We start from the raw sequence: 12500 nt of genomic DNA, 5'->3' as shown, positions 1-12500 counted from the left end.
CATCCAGCCCTGTGCCACCCGGGGGGTTCCAGGGTGCTGAGATGGCTGACATTTTGCTCCGCTCACGACGGTCGCCGCGCCACACAAGAACAGCCCAAAAACAGGCCAAAACAGCCCAAAAACGGGCCAAAACAGGCCATTTTTGGCTGCGCGAGCGAGCGGCGAGCGGCGAACAGCGAGCGAAGCGTGAGGCAGCACCGTCCCTGCTATACGAAAGCCCCATCCAGCCCTGTGCCACCCTGTCACGAACGGTCGTCGCGCACCCGCAACAACTTCGTTCAACGAACCGTTCGTCGCTCACACCCGCATGTACAGCTGCTTGACAGCATGTTTTCCCATGGTTTTGGGTCATTTTGCTTGTAAATATGTAAGTTCGAACAAGCTGCAGCGTTGCAAAGCGATCGCTCACCGAACCGAGCAAAACAGCCCCAAAACAGCCCAAAACGGCTCCGTTTTCGCGTGCCGCGGGAGGTGAGCGGAGTGCTGCCTCCGCTCACCAAAACGTCAGCCATCTCAGCACCCAGGAACCCCCCGGGTGGCACATGGCTGGATGGGGCTTCGGTTATATACCGGGCGTTGAACACTCTTTCGCAAGTTCGCACGTGACCTTTACGGGAACTTGGTGTTGCGTCCGGGACCAGGTGAGCGGCTGTTTGTGGGCTTGCAGCTGTTCGTTCATCCTTGAAAGCCTTGCTTTTCCCCCTCTCCCTCTTTTCTCTTGTGCACACAAGGTGTTCGACGAATTGCTTGTAAAACTTTCCTTTTCGCGAGACTTCGGGACGTGTCCGTTGCTCGTTCTTTCGATCTAACTCTCTTTCTCTTTTACAGGTCCTTCGGGACCTGCGAGAGGTTACAAAGTGGGCTGATCCTTGCGGAGCAAGATCGCAAGGGCGAAGCGCGACTTAGGCAAGGCAAGCTAAGTTCGCGTCTTTGCCGCAAGAGTGACTCGCGACTTAGGCAACGCAAGCTAAGTTCGCGTCGTTGGCCGCAAGGGTGCCGCACGCCTTAGGCAATTCCAGCTAAGGTCGTGACATTGTGGTATCAGAGCGGGCAAGCTCTTCGATCGAACAGCGAACGAACTTCGCAACTTCGCCATGGCAATGCATCGTGGCGAATCAAGCAAGACGGGGCAGGCCGGACCCTTGCCCCAAGCAGCCGCAGGTGGGCTGCATGTGCACACTCGCTCTCATGCTGTTGGAGCCGCTCATGAGGATCGCGGCAGCGAACAGGATGAGCGAGAAGTTGGCAACTCTCCGCGAGCGGAGGAAGCGCAATCTGGTGCGCTAACTGGGAAAAAGAGTCATAAGGAGAGACTCACGACGGCGGAAACCCGCCTGGATGTTCTGGAAGCGAGCATGGAGGAACTCTACCATGGCCAACAAAGACTTGTTGGGGTAGAGAGCTCGCAAGAGGAAGCGGAGTCCAGGATCGACAAGGTCGAGGCCCTAGTCGACCGACTGTCCGATGACACCAAGGACTCCGTGCAGCACTTACAAGATGTTGTGGCGGAACTCACGACGAAGGTGGCTATGCTCACAAGAACGCTAAATGCGGGAGGAGGCAACACCCGCGTTGCACCGCCACAAAACTTGAGGGCACCTGAGCCCCATGGATACGGAGGGGCCAGAGATGCCAAGGAGCTCGAGAACTTTCTGTTTGACATGGAACAATACTTCCGAGCTACGAGACCCGATTCTGAAGATACCAAAGTTTCAATAGCAACAATGTATCTGAACGGAGATGCGAAACTTTGGTGGCGAACTCGTTGGGAGGAAATCCAACAAGGTCGGTGTCGAGTCGACACATGGGAAGACTTGAAGCGGGAGTTGAGAACTCAGTTCCTACCGGAGAACACAGAGTTCGTCGCAAGAAGGAAGTTGAGACAACTCCGCCAAAGTACCACCATCCGAGACTATGTAAAGCAGTTTTCTGCACTGATGCTGGACATACAGGACATGTCCGAGAAGGACAAGTTGTTCAGTTTCCTTGATGGTTTGAAACCATGGGCTCAGCAAGAGCTGAATCGAAGGAATGTTACCGACGTGGTCGGGGCAATTGCAGCTGCAGAAAGGCTCACCGACTTCGTTTCCTCTGAAGACCCAGCGAGAAGGAAACAATCTTCAAGCAATCGCCCTCAAAAACATTCTCGAGGGAAGGAGCTCGGGGGCGAACAGAAGAAGAAGAGCTCCCACAAAGGGCCGAACCCAAAAGGCAAGGCCTCGAAACCTGGAGGATGCTTCTTGTGCGGAGGACCGCACATGGTAAGGGAGTGCCCACAGAAGCAGGCACTCAACGCTTTGACAGCTTCCATCCACCCTCCCCGATCGGACAAGGGCAAAGCTGTTGCCCTTAGCTCAAGCAGTTCTGAATCCAGCAGCGACGATGAAGAGTCGCAAGGACCCCGAATGGGAGCAATGCGTTTGTTGAACGCTATGCGGGGTCAAGTGGGGGAGAACATGAAGACGAAGGCACAAAAAGCAGGAAGTAGTGAACTAATGTATGTGGACATCAAGCTGAATGGCCAAACGACCCGTGCAATGGTGGACACGGGCGCTACCCACAACTTCATAGCCGATCGTGAAGCACAGCGACTTGGGTTGACATTGGAGAAGAGCCCAAGCCGAATGAAAGCAGTGAACTCGGAGGCCAAGCGAATCTCCGGATTGGCGAAGGGAGTTCCCATCAGAATCGGGACTTGGAGCGGAACCACCAACATGATGGCCGTGCCACTAGACGACTTCCAAGTGATTCTTGGAATGGAGTTTATGCACGCGGCGAAGTTGGTGCCGATGCCATTCTTGAATTCCCTATGTATGATGGGAGGCGATGACCCCTGTGTGGTGCCCGTCTCTCGGAGAGGAACCAAGGAGCCCCAACATATTTCGGCATTACAATTGAAGAAAGGGGTGCGAAAGGGCGAACTAACATTCGTGGCTGCTATGAAGCTAGAGCCACTCAATGAAGAAGCCATTCAAGAACCTGCTGTGGTGGCCAACGTCCTGAAGGAGTTCAAAGACGTTATGCCACCTGAGTTGCCGAAGACTCTTCCGCCACGCAGAGGCGTGGATCACAGTATTGAGCTGGAGCCAGGAGTGAAGCCTCCAGCGAGACCACCCTATCGCATGGCCCCGCCAGAGTTGGCAGAACTTAGAAAGCAGTTAGGTGAACTGCTAAGCGGTGGTCTCATCCGCAGCTCAAAAGCACCTTTCGGAGCTCCAGTTCTCTTTCAGAAGAAACAAGATGGGAGTCTCCGATTATGCGTCGACTATCGAGCCCTCAACAAAGTAACAGTGAAGAACAAGTATCCCATCCCGCTCATCGCGGACTTGTTCGATCAACTGGGCAAGGCGAAGTATTTCTCAAAACTCGACCTCCGGTCGGGGTATTGGCAGGTGCACATTGCTGAAGGCGACGAAGCAAAGACTACTTGTGTGACCAGATATGGAGCGTTTGAGTTCTTGGTGATGCCTTTCGGCTTAACCAACGCTCCGGCCACATTCTGTACTCTCATGAACCAGCTATTCAAGGAGTATTTGGATAAGTTCGTGGTCGTCTACTTGGACGATATCGTCGTCTACAGCCAAACGCTCGAGGAGCACGTCAAGCACCTTCGGACGATTTTCAAGGTTCTCAGGGAGAACACGTTGTTCGTAAAAAGGGAGAAATGCTACTTTGCTCAGACTGAGATCCTATTCTTGGGGCATCGAATCGGTGATGGCTCCATTCGGATGGATAAGTCGAAGGTGCAAGCAGTTGCGGAATGGCGAACTCCAAAGAAGGTGCCAGAGTTGAGATCCTTCCTTGGTTTCGTCAACTACTATCGACGCTTCATCGCGGGATATTCGAAGCGGGCAACCCCACTGACGGAGTTGCTGAAGAAGGAGCAGCCTTGGAAGTGGTCTGACAGATGTGAGATAGCATTCCAAGATCTGAAGGCTGCTGTTCTGGAAGAACCAGTGCTCAAATTGCCAAACTATGGAGAGCCCTTTGAAGTCCATACAGATGCTTCAGACTTTGCTATTGGTGGAGTACTCATGCAAGAAGGTCATCCGGTGGCCTACGAGAGCCGCAAACTCAACGAGACCGAGAGGCGGTATCCAGTGCATGAGAAGGAGATGACAGCGGTGATCCACTGCCTACGAGTTTGGCGACACTACCTCCTTGGGTCGCGATTTGTGCTGAGGACAGACAACATCGCCCTGAGTTATTTCCAAACTCAGAAGAAGCTCTCCCCAAAGCAAGCACGGTGGCAGGACTTCCTGGCTGCATTTGATATGGCAATGGAATATAAGCCCGGGAAGGCGAACGTCGTGGCCGATGCGCTGAGTCGGAAGGTGGAGTGCGTGAATGCTACACAACTGGAGGGCAGAGGCCAAACAAGTCAGTTACACTCCAACTTCCTTTCCCGAATCAGAGATGGACTGTATAGTGATCCCCAGGCAGTTATCCTGATGCAGCTCATCAAAGAAGGCAAGGCACGACGATTTTGGGTCCAGGAGGGACTTGTTTACACAAAAGGGAATAGGGTTTATGTTCCCCGAGTGGACAACTTAAGGCGTGAACTCTTAAAAGAGTGTCACGATTCCCTTTGGGCTGGACATCCCGGCATTCACAGAACATTGGCTCTCGTGGAGAGGGCCTTCTACTGGCCAAAGATGGGGATTGATGTGGAGGAGTATGTTCGAACATGCCTTACTTGCCAACAAGACAAGGTGGAGCAGCGGAAGCCGGTGGGACTTTTGGAGCCGTTGCCCGTACCAGAAAGGCCATGGGAGAGCATTTCCTTAGACTTCATATCAAGCTTGCCACCTGTAGGGGGACTTGGATCGATATTTGTGGTGGTCGATCGGTTTTCAAAGTATGCAACATTCATTGCTGCTCCCCTACACTGTTCAGCTGAAGAGGCGGCCAGACTGATGATGAAGGGTGTAGTGAAGTATTGGGGAGTCCCACACAATATCATTAGTGATCGAGACGCTCGATTTCTGGGACGGTTCTGGACCGAGCTATTCAAGTTGTTGGGATCAAAGTTATACTTCTCTACAAGCCTCCACCCCCAGACGGATGGTCAGACTGAAAGAATAAATTCGCTCTTGGAGCAGTATCTCCGGCACTACGTGAGTGCCAATCAACGAGATTGGGTGAAGCTGTTGGACATCGCCCAATTCTCCTACAACTTGCAGCGGAGCTCTGCATCCAACAAGAGCCCCTTCGAAATTATCACAGGACAACAACCGTCGACTCCGCACACTATGGCAATTGGGTATACGGGGAGTAGTCCATCAGCCTACCATTTCGCAAAGGAGTGGCATCGAAATGCCGATATTGCGCGGGCTTACTTGGAGAAGGCGGCAAAACGGATGAAGAAGTGGGCAGACTTGGGAAGGCGACCACAGGAGTTCAAAGTTGGCGATTTGGTGTTGGTAAAGCTCCAACCAGCATCACTCCAATTCTTCAGGAAAAGAGTCCACAAAGGATTGGTGCGTAAGTATGAAGGGCCCTTCCCAATTATCAGCAGGGTAGGCAATGTTTCTTACAAGTTGCAGCTGCCGGCGTGGTTCAAAATTCACAACGTTCTTCACGCCAGCAACCTGAAGGCCTACCATTCAGATCCGCAAGATGCTTATCGAAGTGTTCCAACTCGGCTACCTCCCATCACAGCCTCCTACGAGAAGCGAGTGGAAACCATTCTGGCGGATCGCAAGATAAAGCTACCCAACGGAGCGGAGCAAACAGAGTACTTGGTGAAGTGGCGAAAGCTTCCCCGAACTGAAGCCAGTTGGGAGCCTGAAGACGCCCTGCGACATGAAGAAGACGTCATCAACAACTACCAACAAGCGTCGACGAGGGCGTCGACAGTTTAAGTGGGGGAGAATGTCACGAACGGTCGTCGCGCACCCGCAACAACTTCGTTCAACGAACCGTTCGTCGCTCACACCCGCATGTACAGCTGCTTGACAGCATGTTTTCCCATGGTTTTGGGTCATTTTGCTTGTAAATATGTAAGTTCGAACAAGCTGCAGCGTTGCAAAGCGATCGCTCACCGAACCGAGCAAAACAGCCCCAAAACAGCCCAAAACGGCTCCGTTTTCGCGTGCCGCGGGAGGTGAGCGGAGTGCTGCCTCCGCTCACCAAAACGTCAGCCATCTCAGCACCCAGGAACCCCCCGGGTGGCACATGGCTGGATGGGGCTTCGGTTATATACCGGGCGTTGAACACTCTTTCGCAAGTTCGCACGTGACCTTTACGGGAACTTGGTGTTGCGTCCGGGACCAGGTGAGCGGCTGTTTGTGGGCTTGCAGCTGTTCGTTCATCCTTGAAAGCCTTGCTTTTCCCCCTCTCCCTCTTTTCTCTTGTGCACACAAGGTGTTCGACGAATTGCTTGTAAAGCTTTCCTTTTCGCGAGACTTCGGGACGTGTCCGTTGCTCGTTCTTTCGATCTAACTCTCTTTCTCTTTTACAGGTCCTTCGGGACCTGCGAGAGGTTACAAAGTGGGCTGATCCTTGCGGAGCAAGATCGCAAGGGCGAAGCGCGACTTAGGCAAGGCAAGCTAAGTTCGCGTCTTTGCCGCAAGAGTGACTCGCGACTTAGGCAACGCAAGCTAAGTTCGCGTCGTTGGCCGCAAGGGTGCCGCACGCCTTAGGCAATTCCAGCTAAGGTCGTGACAACCCGGGGGGTTCCAGGGTGCTGAGATGGCTGACATTTTGCTCCGCTCACGACGGTCGCCGCGCCACGCAAGAACAGCCCAAAAACAGGCCAAAACAGCCCAAAAACGGGCCAAAACAGGCCATTTTTGGCTGCGCGAGCGAGCGGCGAGCGGCGAACAGCGAGCGAAGCGTGAGGCAGCACCGTCCCTGCTATACGAAAGCCCCATCCAGCCCTGTGCCACCCGGGGGGTTCCAGGGTGCTGAGATGGCTGACATTTTGGTCCGCTCTCGACGGTCGCCGCGCCACGCAAGAACAGCCCAAAAACAGGCCAAAACTGCCCAAAAACGGGCCAAAACAGGCCATTTTTGGCTGCGCGAGCGAGCGGCGAGCGGCGAACAGCGAGCGAAGCGTGAGGCAGCACCGTCCCTGCTATACGAAAGCCCCATCCAGACCTGTGCCACCCTGTCACGAACGGTCGTCGCGCACCCGCAACAACTCCGTTCAACGAACCGTTCGTCGCTCACACCCGCATGTACAGCTGCCCAACAGCATGTTTTCTCATGGTTTTGGGTCATTTTGCTTGTAAATATGTAAGTTCGAACAAGCTGCAGCGTTGCAAAGCGACCGCTCACCGAACCGAGCAAAACAGCCCCAAAACAGCCCAAAACGGCTTCGTTTTCGCGTGCCGCGGGAGGTGAGCGGAGTGCTGCCTCCGCTCACCAAAACGTCAGCCATCTCAGCACCCAGGAACCCCCCGGGTGGCACATGGCTGGATGGGGCTTCGGTTATATACCGGGCGTTGAACACTCTTTCGCAAGTTCGCACGTGACCTTTACGGGAACTTGGTGTTGCGTCCGGGACCAGGTGAGCGGCTGTTTGTGGGCTTGCAGCTGTTCGTTCATCCTTGAAAGCCTTGCTTTTCCCCCTCTCCCTCTTTTCTCTTGTGCACACAAGGTGTTCGACGAATTGCTTGTAAAGCTTTCCTTTTCGCGAGACTTCGGGACGTGTCCGTTGCTCGTTCTTTCGATCTAACTCTCTTTCTCTTTTTACAGGTCCTTCGGGACCTGCGAGAGGTTACAAAGTGGGCTGATCCTTGCGGAGCAAGATCGCAAGGGCGAAGCGCGACTTAGGCAAGGCAAGCTAAGTTCGCGTCTTTGCCGCACGGGTGACTCGCGACTTAGGCAACGCAAGCTAAGTTCGCGTCTTTGGCCGCAAGGGTGCCGCACGCCTTAGGCAATTCCAGCTAAGGTCGTGACATTGTGGTATCAGAGCGGGCAAGCTCTTCGATCGAACAGCGAACGAACTTCGCAACTTCGCCATGGCAAAGCATCGTGGCGAATCAAGCAAGACGGGGCAGGCCGGACCCTTGCCCCAAGCAGCCGCAGGTGGGCTGCATGTGCACACTCGCTCTCATGCTGTTGGAGCCGCTCATGAGGATCGCGGCAGCGAACAGGATGAGCGAGAAGTTGGCAACTCTCCGCGAGCGGAGGAAGCGCAATCTGGTGCGCTAACTGGGAAAAAGAGTCATAAGGAGAGACTCACGACGGCGGAAACCCGCCTGGATGTTCTGGAAGCGAGCATGGAGGAACTCTACCATGGCCAACAAAGACTTGTTGGGGTAGAGAGCTCGCAAGAGGAAGCGGAGTCCAGGATCGACAAGGTCGAGGCCCTAGTCGACCGACTGTCCGATGACACCAAGGACTCCGTGCAGCACTTACAAGATGTTGTGGCGGAACTCACGGCGAAGGTGGCTATGCTCACAAGAACGCTAAATGCGGGAGGAGGCAACACCCGCGTTGCACCGCCACAAAACTTGAGGGCACCTGAGCCCCATGGATACGGAGGGGCCAGAGATGCCAAGGAGCTCGAGAACTTTCTGTTTGACATGGAACAATACTTCCGAGCTACGAGACCCGATTCTGAAGATACCAAAGTTTCAATAGCAACAATGTATCTGAACGGAGATGCGAAACTTTGGTGGCGAACTCGTTGGGAGGAAATCCAACAAGGTCGGTGTCGAGTCGACACATGGGAAGACTTGAAGCGGGAGTTGAGAACTCAGTTCCTACCGGAGAACACAGAGTTCGTCGCAAGAAGGAAGTTGAGACAACTCCGCCAAAGTACCACCATCCGAGACTATGTAAAGCAGTTTTCTGCACTAATGCTGGACATACAGGACATGTCCGAGAAGGACAAGTTGTTCAGTTTCCTTGATGGTTTGAAACCATGGGCTCAGCAAGAGCTGAATCGAAGGAATGTTACCGACGTGGTCGGGGCAATTGCAGCTGCAGAAAGGCTCACCGACTTCGTTTCCTCTGAAGACCCAGCGAGAAGGAAACAATCTTCAAGCAATCGCCCTCAAAAACATTCTCGAGGGAAGGAGCTCGGGGGCGAACAGAAGAAGAAGAGCTCCCACAAAGGGCCGAACCCAAAAGGCAAGGCCTCAAAACCTGGAGGATGCTTCTTGTGCGGAGGACCGCACATGGTAAGGGAGTGCCCACAGAAGCAGGCACTCAACGCTTTGACAGCTTCCATCCACCCTCCCCGATCGGACAAGGGCAAAGCTGTTGCCCCTAGCTCAAGCAGTTCCGAATCCAGCAGCGACGATGAAGAGTCGCAAGGACCCCGAATGGGAGCAATGCGTTTGTTGAACGCTATGCGGGGTCAAGTGGGGGAGAACATGAAGACGAAGGCACAAAAAGCAGGAAGTAGTGAACTGATGTATGTGGACATCAAGCTGAATGGCCAAACGACCCGTGCAATGGTGGACACGGGCGCTACCCACAACTTCATAGCCGATCGTGAAGCACAGCGACTTGGGTTGACATTGGAGAAGAGCCCAAGCCGAATGAAAGCAGTGAACTCGGAGGCCAGGCGAATCTCCGGGTTGGCGAAGGGAGTTCCCATCAAAATCGGGACTTGGAGCGGGAACACCAACATGATGGCCGTGCCATTAGACGACTTCCAAGTGATTCTTGGAATGGAGTTTATGCACGCGGCGAAGTTGGTGCCGATGCCGTTCTTGAATTCCCTATGTATGATGGGAGGCGATGATCCCTGCGTGGTTCCCGTCTCTCGGAGAGGAACCAAGGAGCCCCAACATATTTCGGCATTACAATTGAAGAAAGGGGTGCGGAAGGGCGAACTGACATTCGTGGCTGCTATGAAGCTAGAGCCACTCAACGAAGAAGCCATTCAAGAACCTGCTGTGGTGGCGAACGTCCTGAAGGAGTTCAAAGACGTTATGCCACCTGAGTTGCCGAAGACTCTTCCGCCACGCAGAGGCGTGGATCACAGTATTGAGCTGGAGCCAGGAGTGAAGCCTCCAGCGAGACCACCCTATCGCATGGCCCCGCCAGAGTTGGCAGAACTCAGAAAGCAGTTAGGTGAACTGCTAAGTGGTGGTCTCATCCGTAGCTCAAAAGCACCTTTCGGAGCTCCAGTTCTCTTTCAGAAGAAACAAGATGGGAGTCTCCGATTATGCGTCGACTACCGAGCCCTCAACAAAGTAACAGTGAAGAACAAGTATCCCATTCCGCTCATCGCGGACTTGTTCGACCAATTGGGCAAGGCGAAGTATTTCTCAAAACTCGACCTTCGGTCGGGGTATTGGCAGGTGCGCATTGCTGAAGGCGACGAAGCAAAGACTACATGTGTGACCAGATATGGAGCGTTTGAGTTCTTGGTGATGCCTTTCGGCTTAACCAACGCTCCGGCAACATTCTGTACTCTCATGAACCAGCTATTCAAGGAGTATTTGGATAAGTTCATGGTCGTCTACTTGGACGACATCGTCGTTTACAGCCAAACGCTCGAGGAGCACGTCAAGCACCTTCGGACGATTTTCAAGGTTCTCAAGGAGAACACTTTGTTCGTAAAAAGGGAGAAATGCTACTTTGCTCAGACTGAGATCCTGTTCTTGGGGCACCGAATCGGTGATGGCTCCATCCGGATGGACAAGTCGAAGGTGCAAGCAGTTACGGAATGGCGAACTCCAAAGAAGGTGCCAGAGTTGAGATCCTTCCTTGGTTTCGTCAACTACTATCGACGCTTCATTGCTGGATATTCGAAGCGGGCAACCCCACTGACGGAGTTGCTGAAGAAGGAGCAGCCTTGGAAGTGGTCTGACAAATGTGAGATAGCATTCCAAGATCTGAAGGCTGCTGTTCTAGAAGAACCAGTGCTCAAATTGCCAAACTATGGAGAGCCCTTTGAAGTCCATACAGATGCTTCGGACTTCGCTATTGGTGGAGTACTCATGCAAGAAGGTCATCCGGTGGCCTACGAGAGCCGCAAACTCAACGAGACCGAGAGGCGGTATCCAGTGCATGAGAAGGAGATGACAGCGGTGATCCACTGCCTACGAGTTTGGCGACACTACCTCCTTGGGTCACGATTTGTGCTGAGGACAGACAACATCGCCCTGAGCTATTTCCAAACTCAGAAGAAACTCTCACCAAAGCAGGCACGGTGGCAGGACTTCCTGGCCGAATTCGACATGGCAATGGAATACAAGCCCGGGAAGGCGAATGTCGTGGCCGATGCACTGAGTCGGAAAGTGGAATGCGTGAATGCTGCACAACTGGAGGGCAGAGGCCAAGCAAGTCAGTTACACTCCACCTTCCTTTCCCGAATCAGAGATGGACTGTATAGTGATCCCCAGGCAGTTATCCTGATGCAGCTCATCAAAGAAGGCAAGGCACGACGATTTTGGGTCCAGGAGGGACTTGTTTACACAAAAGGGAATAGGGTTTATGTTCCCCGAGTGGACAATCTAAGGCGTGAACTCTTGAAAGAGTGTCACGATTCCCTTTGGGCTGGACACCCCGGCATTCACAGAACGTTGGCTCTCGTGGAGAGGGCCTTCTACTGGCCAAAGATGGGGATTGATGTGGAGGAGTATGTTCGAACATGCCTTACTTGCCAACAAGACAAGGTGGAGCAGCGGAAGCCGGTGGGGCTTTTGGAGCCGTTGCCCGTACCAGAAAGGCCATGGGAGAGCATTTCCTTAGACTTCATATCAAGTTTGCCACCTGTAGGGGGACTCGGATCGATACTCGTGGTGGTCGATCGGTTTTCGAAGTATGCAACTTTCATTGCTGCTCCCCTACACTGTTCAGCAGAAGAGGCGGCCAGACTGATGATGAGGGACGTAGTGAAGTATTGGGGAGTCCCACACAATATCATTAGTGATCGAGACGCTCGGTTTCTAGGACGATTCTGGACCGAGCTATTCAAATTGTTGGGATCAAAATTATACTTCTCTACAAGCCTCCACCCCCAGACGGATGGTCAGACTGAAAGAATAAATTCGCTCTTGGAGCAATATCTCCGGCACTACGTGAGTGCCAATCAACGAGATTGGGTGAAGCTGTTGGACATTGCCCAATTCTCCTACAACTTGCAGCGGAGCTCTGCGTCCAACAAGAGCCCCTTCGAAATTATCACTGGACAACAACCGTCGACTCCGCACACCATGGCAATTGGGTATACTGGAAGTAGTCCTTCAGCCTATCATTTCGCAAAGGAGTGGCACCGAAATGCAGATATTGCGCGGGCTTACTTGGAGAAGGCGGCAAAGAGGATGAAGAAGTGGGCCGACTTGGGAAGGCGACCGCAAGAGTTCAAAGTTGGCGATTTGGTGTTGGTAAAGCTCCAACCAGCATCACTCCAATTCTTCAGGAACAGAGTTCACAAAGGATTGGTGCGTAAGTATGAAGGCCCCTTCCCAATTATCAACAGGGTAGGCAATGTTTCTTACAAGTTGCAGCTGCCGGCGTGGTTCAAAATTCACAACGTTCTTCACGCCAGCAACCTGAAGGCCTACCATTCGGATCCGCAAGACGCTTCT

Source organism: Musa acuminata, unplaced genomic scaffold (assembly GCF_036884655.1).
Source record: "Musa acuminata AAA Group cultivar baxijiao unplaced genomic scaffold, Cavendish_Baxijiao_AAA HiC_scaffold_1136, whole genome shotgun sequence".
Taxonomy (NCBI): domain Eukaryota; kingdom Viridiplantae; phylum Streptophyta; class Magnoliopsida; order Zingiberales; family Musaceae; genus Musa; species Musa acuminata.
The sequence above is the reverse complement of the archived record's forward strand: the minus strand, read 5'-3'. Positions refer to the sequence as shown.